This window comes from Garra rufa, chromosome 20, assembly GCF_049309525.1.
Source record: "Garra rufa chromosome 20, GarRuf1.0, whole genome shotgun sequence".
Classification (NCBI taxonomy): domain Eukaryota; kingdom Metazoa; phylum Chordata; class Actinopteri; order Cypriniformes; family Cyprinidae; genus Garra; species Garra rufa.
Genome location: NC_133380.1, coordinates 34,605,544 through 34,618,646, shown reverse-complemented (window position 1 = coordinate 34,618,646; position 13,103 = coordinate 34,605,544).

Here is a 13,103-nt window from a genome sequence, read left to right as displayed (position 1 = left end):
ATTTCATATGTTAGTCTTTACAGGGTTAATAAACAAAACGTTGGCGGTCTCTCAGCGCCCAACTGGCTTTCCACATCACTCTTGTTCTTTGTTTGCATTGAAAATTTGCATGTGTACATTGACAACGTCAAGATAGTCCGCTGTAAATCTAGCCAGAAATAACAAAGCACTGTGACAGGCATTTTGCACCAGGGCTCTGACTCACTCACTAACCTAATGAATTTGAACTCCACTTCTCGAGATTCCATTTGTGTCTATTCTGGGCAGAAAACATCAGGTTCAGATTCCAGATTGAGAAACTCACAGTGAGTTTTATGCACACACGTTCTTATTTAATGTTCTGTTAATAATTAATAACAGAGGGGATGAGAAATACAACAACTGGTGGGTTCACAGAAACATAAAGAGAAGGCAGAATGCATATAAAGGGATTTAAATTAGTAGGACCATATGTTGGGTGTGTTTGTATCACTCTCTTTTTGTTCTAAAACACATTGGTTTCATAGTTATATAAAATATTAATATCTGGTACAAAAAAGTATGCCAGAAATGTTCTGTTCTTTAGTGTGACATATAGCCTACCCGTTATCAACTAACATTTCTAATTCTTTGTACTATATCTGCAATAAGATCATATATTTATTTTGAGAGTACATGCAACATCTGTACTTTTAAAAATGAGTTTGTCACACCACATGACTATTTAAGTGAACTGCAATAAAGCTGAAAGTATATAAGCCAGATCTAGCATGTCCTTGATGTGACATGACCCGGGTTTAATTAAATTCCAAATAAATAAGACGACTGATGATGATGAAGGGTGATATGTTGACAGTAACAAGGTTGCACGTTTACAGTCGTGACGCCTGCACTTTTCTGTGGTCAGACTCTAAACAAAAGCAAAAGAATGAAACAATAGCTACATCAGCTCCAAAAATTAAGTGATTGCTTTCAAGGTTATTAGATTTAGCACATGAATAGACTTGCGCAGAAGCTATGAGCCTGTTAGTGTAACATCTACAAGAGAAGAGCAACAGCCTGATGTGTGAAAAGCAAGAAAAGATTCTGGTACTAAAGAACATACCACCTTTCTGTTATTTTAAGGACCAGTTCTCACTATTAACTAGCATGATAGCATACTGGCTGTTTAGTAGATACTAAAAAACACTTATTCTGTATAACCATGATTAGATTCCTTAAAGGGATAGTTCACCCAAAAATGAAAATTCTGTTATTAATTACTCACCCTCAGTGTTGGGGATAACGCATTGCAAGTAACGCACGTTACGTAATAATATTACTTTTTCCAAGTAACTAGTAAAGTAACGCATTACTTTTAAATTGACAAGAAAATATCTGAGTTACTTTTTTCCCCCATTTATTGATTGAAAGCTCTCCTGTCCCCATGTTGAGAGAAATTGTGAGTAAGATGTTACTTTAGTTCTAGAATAAATGTGAACATGCATTAATTCATCTCACTCACTAAAAATATGTATACAGTATTCCTCAAAATGATTAAAAACAATGATATTCAACGCAAACGCAAATAATACAAATATCCTTTATGTATTTAATCCCATTTTATGATCCAGTTCACCCATACTAATAAGCAAAAATGACTCAAGATAATCTAACATTTGTTTTCTTTTTTTTTTATTGCTGAAGAGTTGAAATTTGTTCTTCTGCGGTCTACTGTACAGACGTGAATTTACTTTTCTCTAAGCCTGAGGCTTTTAGTGCGAAAAGGCTTTTACATTTGACAAAAACAGAACTTTTTATTTTAAAAACAAACAAGCAAGCCCTGCCCAGATATAAAAAGTAACGCAAAAGTAATGCATTACTTTCCATAAAAAGTAACTAAGTAACGTAATTAGTTACTTTTTTAGGGAGTAACTCAAAATTGTAATGCATTACTTTTAAAAGTAACTTTCCTAAACACTGCCCATCCTCATGTTGTTCCAAAACCGGAAGACCTTCGTTCATCTTCAGAACTCAAATTAAGATATTTTTAATGAAATCCGAGAGTCTCTGACCCTGCATAGACAGCAATGCAACTGACACGTTTAAGACCCAGAAAGGTAGTAAGGACATTGTTAAAACAGTCCATGTGACATCAGTGGTTCAACCATAATGTTATGAAGCTACAAAAATAGTTTTTGTGTGCAAAGAAAACGACTTTATTCAACAATTTCCTCTCTTATGTGTCAGACATACGTGTTCTGAAGATGAACAAAGGTCTGGAATGACATGAAAGTGAGTAATTAATGACAGAATTTTCATTTTTGGGTGAACTATCCTTTTAATCCTGCCGCACAACTAAACTTAACAACTGACTTAATAACTATTAAGATAAGCAGAAAATTAAGAGTTTATTGAGGCAGAAGTACTAGTTAATAGTTTGTTAATAGTAAGAACTGGACCTAAAAATAAAGTGTGACCAAATGTACAATTGTCTTTGGTTGTGTATTCTTAAAGAGATGGTTTATCCAAAAATATAAATTCTGCTATCATTTACTCACCCTCAAGTTATTCAACTTGTATGAGATTCTTTCTTCTGTTGAACATTAAATAAGACAAACTTACGGTTAGTAAATAATCACTGAATTTTAATTTTTGTATGAAATATACTTTTAAACAATTTATAGGTCTAAAATAGGTTTATATTATCCAAAGATATAATATAAACATTTGGACAATAGACATAAACGAACATTAGGCCTTACACTGTGCTTGACCCGGGTTACTGTCATTCTAAACCCTTTTATTCTTACCTTTATAGCACAGCCCTGCACAGGCCTCAAATATAGGCCCTAGCCCAGCCCTTGTCCGATAGCTTGTCAGAATTCTTAAAAATAGTTCTGTTTTGTATGTAATAGCAAAGTGACTATATTTAGTTTCGTTTCTTTTTATTAAAGGGGTCATTGGATGCCCATTTTCCACAAGTTCATATGATTCTTTAGGGTCTTAATGAAAAGTCTATAAAATACTTTGGTTAAAAATTCTCAATAGTAGTGTAAAAAAAACAGCCTTTTACCTTGTCAAAATCAGCTCTGCAAAATATCAACTCACTTTAAGACATGGCCCCTTTAAATGCCACCAAGCTCTGCTCGCCCCACCCCTCTCTGGGATTATGAGACGTAATGTTTACTTTAGCCGCATTTAGCAGCGTTTAGCCGCATTTAGCTGCGTTTAGCCACATTTAGCCGCGTTTAGTGGCGAAACTTGCCAACAAGCACATTATTAAGAAAGGCCATTCACAAAGATGCATAAAAAACCTTTACACTCACTTCTGCTGTGGGTGAAGCTGTATCAGGAACAATTCACGCGAACATAGAGGCATATGTTGATCGGGATCAGCGCTTTCCTTTTAAAAACGAAAGTAACATTTTCCTCTGCGTCTTCAGTAAATGACGACTGCTGTGTTCATTATTACATCCAACAACAGAACACCTCAATCGCTCAATTAGAGTCTTCCTCTGCACCTGAGTCACACAATGGCGATCGTATTCGGACTGTTTCAGCTCGGTGAGGGCGGGTCTAAGGTAAGGCGCTCATGTCAATCAACTGTGTTTCGTCACAACAACAAGAAGCTGAGAATGACCTGATTTTAAAAAGGGGATATTACTTTTAAAGATTAAAAAAATACTACTGGGTGGATTTTTATCATTGTAGGGTGGCTGTGTACACAAACTACCAACACACATTTATGTTCAAACAACATGTAAAAGTGAGTTTTGCATCCAATGACCCCTTAAAGTTTTTGTTCATTAAATGTAAGTTTTTGATTTTTAAAGTAACGACCAAGTGGCCAATGGCAGACAGTGAGTTGATCATAACCTATGTTTGATCTTTGATCTTTAGTTAGCCTTCTCAAATCATCACAACTTGCCTAAAAAAAACTATAGATATAAAACAGTTAAAGCATATCACAATGTTAGTTTAGAGAGAGAGAGAGAGAGAGAGAGAGCGAGAGCTTTGAATTACTACTTTAAAACAAAATATATAAAATCGAAAAAAAAAAAACTTCATTTTTTATATACAATTTCATTATGCAACCAATGAGGAGATGGCGGGTCAGGTTCATCAACTTCATCTTTGCAACACTTACTCTGAAAACACTGATTTATTAATAACTAATTCAAATATCTCCTTACTATTTCCTCCCCGACACATTCACGGTAATTACATTTGCGAGCAGTGTTGGGGGTAACGCATTACAAGTAACGCAAGTTATGTCATAATATTACATTTTTCCAAGTAGTTAGTAAAATAACGCATTACTTTTCAATTGACAAGAAAATATCTGAATTACTTTTTCGAATAAGTAACGGCAGTTACTTTTTTTCCCCCATTTATTGATTAGCTCTCCTGTCCCCATGTTGAGAGAAATTGTAAGCAAGACGTTACTTTAGTTCTAGAATAAATGTGAACATGCATTAATTCATCTCACGCACTAAAAAAAAGATACAGTATTCCTTATATGAATAAAAACAGTGAAATTCAACGCAAACCTGCAATCCCATTTTATTAACCGATGTCTTTGCTGCTGACCTTTGATGATCCAGTTCATCCATACTAATAAGCAAAAATGACTCAAAATTTGTTTTCCTTTTTTTATTATTGCTGAAGAGTTGAAATTTTTTCTTCTGCGGTCTACTGTACAGACATCAATTTACTTTTCTTTAAGCCTGAGGCTTTTAGTGTAAAAAGGCTTTTACATTTGACAAAAATAGAACTTTTTATATTAAAAACAAACAAGCAAGCCCTGCCCAGATTTCGTAAATTAAGTAACGCCATAAAAAGTAACTAAGTAACGTAATTAGTTACTTTTTTAGGGAGTAAATCAATATTGTAATGCATTACTTTTAAAAGTAACTTTCTCCAACACTGTTTGCGAGTGCTTTGCGGCAAGCTTTAGCCCATTGGTTGCGCTTGAACGCGGAACTCACAATGGATAAAGCCCATCCCTAGGGGCGTAAATAAGTCAGTTTATAGTCAGAAAGGTCCATTCTGGAAAACTTATAATGTACAGTCGGCAGTATATAATATTAGGCTATGCAATGCTAGAGCCGTTATGTAAACACATTGAGTTACTTTGCAAGTATTCACAGCAGGGCTGTCACTAATGATTATTTTGGAAATCAAGTAATTAGTTGATTTTTCTGGTGATTATTTGAGTAATCAGTTAATTAAAATTCTTGCAGTAATAAAAAGACCTAAGTGAACAATAGCCTTTAACTACATAACAGCAATGAGGCAAGAATAAGTAGTTCAACTAAAGTATTAAAAGCAAGTAATCACTTGGTTTCATTGAACAAAACCATTAAAACATAATGTATTATAAACAACAGAGCTAGCGTACATTATGCATTATAACAAATGACTGCGGAGGGCGCCAAAGGCCTGACGATTGTTTTAACACTTTAGTTTAATGCGTGATCTAATCTTTGTTTAATATTGACTAAACAACATTTAAGTCAACTGTTCACTCAATCCTTTATATTTGGCCAATTCTTTATGACAGAAATGCTACAGCCACTGTAATTTCTTGAATATGTTCACATCAAAGCGTGTAAACTCAGCGATTGAGCTTTTATTTTGAAATCGCGATGAACAGTTAGCATTTTGAAAAAGATACTAATGTATTAACCTATGTTTGCATGGGTTTATAAACGACTTACCTAACAAATCTGAGGAAATGGTGCACATTGTGTTCCCAGATGAACGTTATAATTAACCTAAACTCACAACAATATGCTGGAGAGATGGCGTTTAAGACGCTACACTCATGTAAATGATAGCAGTTCTTGTGTAGCAGCTTTTACTGTGAACCTACCACTGATCTATAATAGAGAACATTATATATTATTATATTATATATCATTATATAGGTCAGTGGAACCTACAGGCATGTAAACAATTAAAGCGCATATATTAAATCTGCAATGCGCAGTGTTTGTGAATTCACTATAGCTTTATGCTTTATTATGATTTTTACATGGGTTTAATATATGCAGCCTTGGAAAACGATCTAATAATGCGTTTCATGGGTTCTCGTCCATGCGCCACTTCCGGTATTTTGCCCTTTACTCAAGACAGGCAAAATGCAACTGAGGATTTTTTTAAAATCGAGTACTTCAGTTAAATTAAAGTTAAATTAAGTTAAATTAAATTAACTATATCACAATCTCATTTTTATTACTGTCAAAAATTAAATATAGTGCTACAATGACAAAGTCTAAAAAGAAACTTATGTCACAAATTGCATGGTTAATGTACTACTAAATACGTTCTGCTAATGGATGCTGTCTAAACCACAGAAAAAGCATGTGGAAGCTGCTAAATCATATAGAGAAGGACTTAGTCAGTAGGAAAGGGCCCAATATTTTGACAAACTAAAGTTAATAAATTGTAAAATTAAAATATTAGCCTAATATTTCACCTAATTGACCGGAAATGATAAGATCAAACACGAATGTTGTCAAGATTCTTGTGCTGGAAATCCTGGTTCAGTTTGGCCAGCCACAAACTTTTGTTCCTCAAGAAGTTTTTTGCACTCTTCTCCTTGTTTTGTTATAACTTTTGGCAGTTTATAGTACTCCACATGTTTTTCCCGGTCTGACCAATTAGTACAGCCCAAAACATGAAAATAATACGACCATTTTCAGCAGCAATAATCAGCAAAATATGCACGTTTCCTTCGGTTCAGTAGCATTGTTTACGTTCAGTGCCGCCAATACGGCTGATTGATGACATGTTGTGAAAACGCTCTATAATAAGCTTACTTCGATAACATACTGACACCTAGTGCAAGAAGTGTGCAATTTATGAAGTACTTGTATGAAGTAGATGCTGGAATGTATTTATTTTATGAAAGCACAGCATTACTCAAAAGTAACTGCATGAGAAGTGTAAAAAAAATGTATCACCCCTTTCAACTACGCATGAATGGCTTATTATTAGCTGCATGTGTAATTTTTGGGGTCATGACCCCATCATTTGCACCCTCCCTCCAGCAGTTTGATTTCTCCTGAGACTCTTGTGACTGTAAGAACTGAACTCACCGTCCTACAGGAAGCAGCTTCATGCAGACAGCCAAACTATTAACAGCTCTCACCCACGTTCATATTAGAGATATAAAATAATGGATCTTCACATAAAGCTGTTTACACTTCTGTATCTCACACTGCACTGTAAGTGTTTTCAACTCATATTTTCTCCTCAAATGTTTTGCTATTTAATATTTAAATAAACATATTGCAGATATAATTTTTATATCAGTTTAGTTTTTTTATTCTTTTTATTTTTAATTCTTTTAAAAATATATAAATAGTTACACTGCTTATCAAAAGTTTGGGATCGGTAAGACTTGTAATGTTTTTTGAAGAAGTCTCTCATGCTCATCGAGGATGCATTTATTTGATCAAAAATACAGAAAAAACAGTAATATTGCAAAATGCTTGTACAATATAAAATAATAGTTTTTTTTTATTTTAAAATACTTTAAAAAATATAATTTATTCCTGTGATGCAAAGTTGAATTTTCATCAGCTGTTACTCCAGTTTTAAGTGTCACATGATCTTTCAGAAATCATTCTAATATACTGATTTATTATCAATGTTTGAAACCAAGTGTAAGTTTCAACTTAAAAATGTAAGTTCAGCAGCTGCCTTAAAGTTTTAAGTTAAATCAACATAAAACTACTATTCATTTCAACTCATGATAATAAAATTATTTAAAATTACTTGTACTTTTTAGTTGATTCAACTTATGAGTTGAAATTACTTAAACTTTGAAATTGACTTAACTTAAAATTTTAATGCAGCTGCTAAACTTAAGTTTTTAAGTTGAAACTGGTGAAAATTTTTTACAGTGTAGGTTCCCACCATGTTTGACAGTGGGGATGGTGTTCTTAGGTTTAAAGGCTTCTCCTTTTTACGCCAAATGAAGGCTACATCTTTGTGGCCAAACAATTAAATTTTTCAAGTTTACAAGTTTCATCTGACCATTAAACAGAAGACCAGAAGTCGTCTTCTTTGTCCAGATGAGCATTTGCAAAGGCCAAGCGGGCTTTTGTGTGCCTTATCTGGAGTAGTGGTGTCCTCCTTGGTCTGCGTCTGTGAAACCCAGCGGTGTGCAGTGTCTGTTGGACTGTCTGCCTTGAGATGTTGCCACCAGCAGAGCCCAGATTCATCAGGATGGCCTTGGTGGTGATCCTTGGATTCTTTTTTACCTCTCTCACTATCCTCCTGACCAGCACAGGTGTCACTTTTGGCTTCCAACCACGTCTTCTGAGATTTTTCACAGTGCGGAACGTCTTGTATTTCTTAATAATACTTTGCACTGTAGCCACTGGAACACCAAAACATTTAGATATGGTCTTATAGCCCTTTCCTGACTTGTGAGCAGCCACAATGCGCAGCCACAGGTCCTCAGTGAGCTCCTTTGTCTTAGCCATGACTGTCCACAAACCAACAGCAGAGAGCTTCTGTTTTTCACCTGTTGAGTTGATTAAAACAGCTGTTTCCCAATGAATCAGGGTAATTAGGATGCTTTAGAACAGCTTGGACTATTTGGAATGGTATAGAACTTTGGATTTTCCCATAGACTGTGACAGTTTGCAAAGGGTATGAATCATTTTGGACATGCCACTTTTTGTTCAAATGTAAATAAAAGCGGAGAAATATTTATTTCCACAATGATGCCTCTTGTACATCGTCTTATTATCTTTTGGGAGAAGCCTGTGTCATTTCCAGTCAAAAAAAACTTGCTGGTTGAATAAAAGTAACTTTAAGTCAGAATTTGCCAGGGGTATGAATAATTTCGGGCTTGACTGTATTTCTTCATTATTTACACATTGCTTATATATGCATTTGACTGTGCATGTATTTCAGGTTTTTTATGGGAGACTTCATGGACGGTCTCTGTGCAGCAGGGGCAAAACGCCACACTGAGTTGCCCGCTGATGCCCGACAGCAGTTATGGGGTTTTGAGCTGGTATAAACAGACTCCGTGGCACGGGCCACAGCTGATCCTCTCCTACAATATCACCAACACTTCATGTGTGCGCTACGGCTCAGGACTGGACCACAGCAGATATGCCGTCCTAACCAGGGAAGGGTTAAAAACCCGTCATCTACTACAAATCATCACCACTTTACGAAACGACACTGGCACTTATTATTGTGGGTTTTCGGAGAAAAACCAAACGCAAATGCTCGACAATAAGATACTTTACTGATCTAAAATGCATCTTTGTGCAAATGAGCTTTATTTATATAAGACAATAAACCTTTTTACACTATGTCGTGCAGTTTGTCTATTTCATGTTGAAATATTTCTGGCTTGCGTTGCAAAACCTGCAAACTTTGGTCTAATTGGATTAGCTGGTTCCCAGGAGATCTGTGCAGAAGTGCTGGCAGTGTTGTGATAGAGCGAGCATCTGTCTCTGCCAGTAAACCAACGGCTCTTTCCTGTTTTTATGTCCCTCTTAACCGAATAACAGTCAGATATGTTTTTAGCACACTGATATTTTAACGTGTCGAGCGAAAAAGAATAACAATACTCTCTTATCATGGCAAAATATTCATAAACACAATGGCAATTGTGTATTTATATCTGGTTTGCACTTTAGAAATGAGTTTACATTCAAGCAAAAATAAGTTCATCTACTACACTCATAAAAATAAAGGTGCTTTAAAAGGTTCAAGCGATGCCATAGAGGAACCATTTTTGGTTCCACAAAGAACCATTCAGTCAAAGGTTCTTTAAAGAACCATCTCTTTCTTACCTTTTTATAATCTGAAGAACCTTCTTTTGCCACAAAGAACCTTTGTGAAACAGAAAGGTTCTTCAGATGTTTAAGGTTCTTTATGGAACCGTTTAGACAAAAAGCATCTTTATTTTTAAGAGTGTATGATATCCTATTTATATTCTATGACAGAAGTCAAACTAATAAAGCACTTGGATCTGTGGATAAAAAGATGAAAGGATATTGATCTTTACATGTGTAGCATAAACTATGAAATATAAATGATTCACAAATTGAATTTGTGAAAAATATAATGCAAAAAATAGCATAAAGTAACATACTGCCTGCCCATCTTAGTTATTGTTCACTAAAACCAGACTAAACGATAACTGAAATAAAATATCAAAAACATTCTAAATTTTTGTACTAAAATAAAATAAAATAAAATAAAATTAAAATTAAATGTAATTAATAAAAAAGACAAAATACAACAAAATGACAAAATATTTAACTAAAATTAAAAAGAAAATGGATCCTATAAAATAAAAATTAATCAAAAAATTAACTATAATAATATCTCAGTGAGAGTAAAATGAAACAGCTGCAAGCATTTATTTAAAATAACATTTTTAATTTTAAAATATATTAAAACCTTTATATTGTACAATAAAATATTTCTATTAATATTACAAATATGAATAATATAAATAATAATTAATAAAAATGACAAAACAGCAAAATTACTAATTCTTTAAAATCAAAATCAAAACAATAAAATAAAAATTAATGTAATAATAATATCTCAGTGATAATAAAATGAAACATTTATTAACATTTATTTAAAATAACATTTTTCAATTTTAAAATATACTAAAATACTTTTTCCAATTTCATTTTGATAAAACATTGCTATTAATAATAAAAAATATGAATAACATAAATAATAAATATAAATAATAAAAATGACAAAACAACAAAATTACTAAATCTTTGACTAAAGTTCAAATGGAAACTATAAAATAAAAATAAATGTAAAAAATATGAACTATAATAATATCTTATAACAATATTATAATATCTTATATTTTTTAAATAATTGTGGTAAATATTTCTAATAATATAAAAAATATATGGAAAATATAAATACAAATATATATAAAAATGACAAAACACAAAATAAGTAGCAAATCTTTAAATAAAATAAAAATGGAAACTGTAAAATAAAAAATCATTAAAAATTAACTACAATAATACACCAGTGATAGTAAAATGAACTGCTGCAAACATCTATTACCATTTAATATATATTGTTTTATTTTCTATATTAAAATATATTTGATAGATTTCATTGTGAAAAAAATTATATTAATATTAAAAATATGAATAATATAAATAATAAATATAAATAATACAAATGACAAAACAACAAAATTACTACATCTTTAAATAAATTACAAATGAAAATAAAATAAAATAAAAAAATATTAACTATAATAATAACATTATTATTATTAATAATAATCTCAGTGATGGTAGAACGAATATTCTGCAAACATTTATTTAAAATGACATTTTAAATTTTAAAATATATATAAAATGTATATTTTAAAATGTAAAACTTATTATTTTTTAATATTAAAAAAATAATGTATTTTAATATTATTTATTTCTACGTAATTGTGATAAAATATTTCTAATAATATTAATACGAATTATATAAATAATAATAAATATAAATAATACAAATTACAAAACACTAAAAAAAGAAAATGAAAACTATAAAATAAAAAATAAAATGAAACTGCTACAAACACTTATAAACATTCATTTTTAAAATATTTTATAAATAAGATATTTAAATAATATTTAAATTATTAAAAATAATTTAGATTAATATTAAAATATGAATAATATATTTAATAAATATAAATAATGAAAATTACAAAACACAAAATTACTAAATGTTTAAATAAAATAAAAATGAATTAAAAATATTAACATTTATCAAAAATGATTTTTTAAAAATTCATAGTAATATTAAAAACATAAACAATTTCCTAAAACCTGACTCATTCTAGTCTGTGAAGGAATCAGCAATGTAATGCTTGATTGCTTTTAAATGGACCATCTGCACATGGCATATGAGCACATGGGACGTTCCTTCCTCAACCGTCAACCTCTGTGTCAACTTTATAAGAGACAACACTGAATCAAATTAAGCTTCACTGCCTCTGGAGGGAAATTACATTGCAGCCAGCATTTGCTGACACACAATACATAAAACATAAAAACAAACTCACTAAAACAGAAAAGAAATGAACAGCAATAGAAAGGCAACCGGTGTGATTATCATTACTCTCTCTCTTCTTCTGCTACGGTGAGATTTCAAAGCCAAACTCGATTAAAACCAATCAACATCTTGATCATGTATTGTAGCTCATTGCAGATTTCTATCGCAGCACTGCTTCAGCTGAGAAGGGCCAAATGAACCAGAGGTTTAGCAGAGGACTTCGACTTATCGTGGAAGGTAAGAAATGCTTTCAGGAAGTCCCTAAAAGCTCATTTTCTACTCATCATGATCTCACTAATGTGTTTCTCAGTTCCTCGCATGCGTGTTGATCACCTGCCGACGCCGAAGGTGCATGTTCTCCTGCCTGCTGGAGTTGAGACGCAGCGCTCGGAGCGAGTGACGCTGGCGTGTGTCATCACTGGCTTACAGTCTAAAGCGGTGAGGATCACATGGAAGGTGAACGGAGCAACAGGTCTGAAAAAAAGCGCCAGCTCTGCACAAGTGCAGCGAGAGCCTGGCGGTACGTTCACTGCTGTGGGACTGTACTCGGTTCTCGCTCATCAATGGAATCATGGGAATACGTACAGGTGTGAGGTGACTTACAAAGCGCCCTTTTACTTGGACAAGGTAGAGTCACCTCTCTGCATTCCTCCGGAGGGACTGTAACTGTGTCCTGTGTTACAAACTCTCGAAATACGAGGTACAGTGCCTTGCAAAAGTATTTTTTTTTCACATTTTGTTTTGTTGCAGCATTATGTTAAACTGCTTTAAATTAGTTTTTCCCCACATCAATTTACACTTCATACACCATAATAATGACAAAGCAAAAACCAGATTTGCAAATTTTACAAATGTATTAAAAACTCTGAAATAAGTACATTGCATAAGTATTCATACCCTTAACTCAGTACATAGTTGAAGCACCTTTACAGCCTCAAGTCTTTTTGGGTATGATGTGACAAGCTTTGCACATCTGCATTTGGCAATTATCTGCCATTCTTTGCCTCACCTTTTCACCTCTCAAGCTCTGTCAGCTTGGATGGGGGCTGGCAGACATTTTC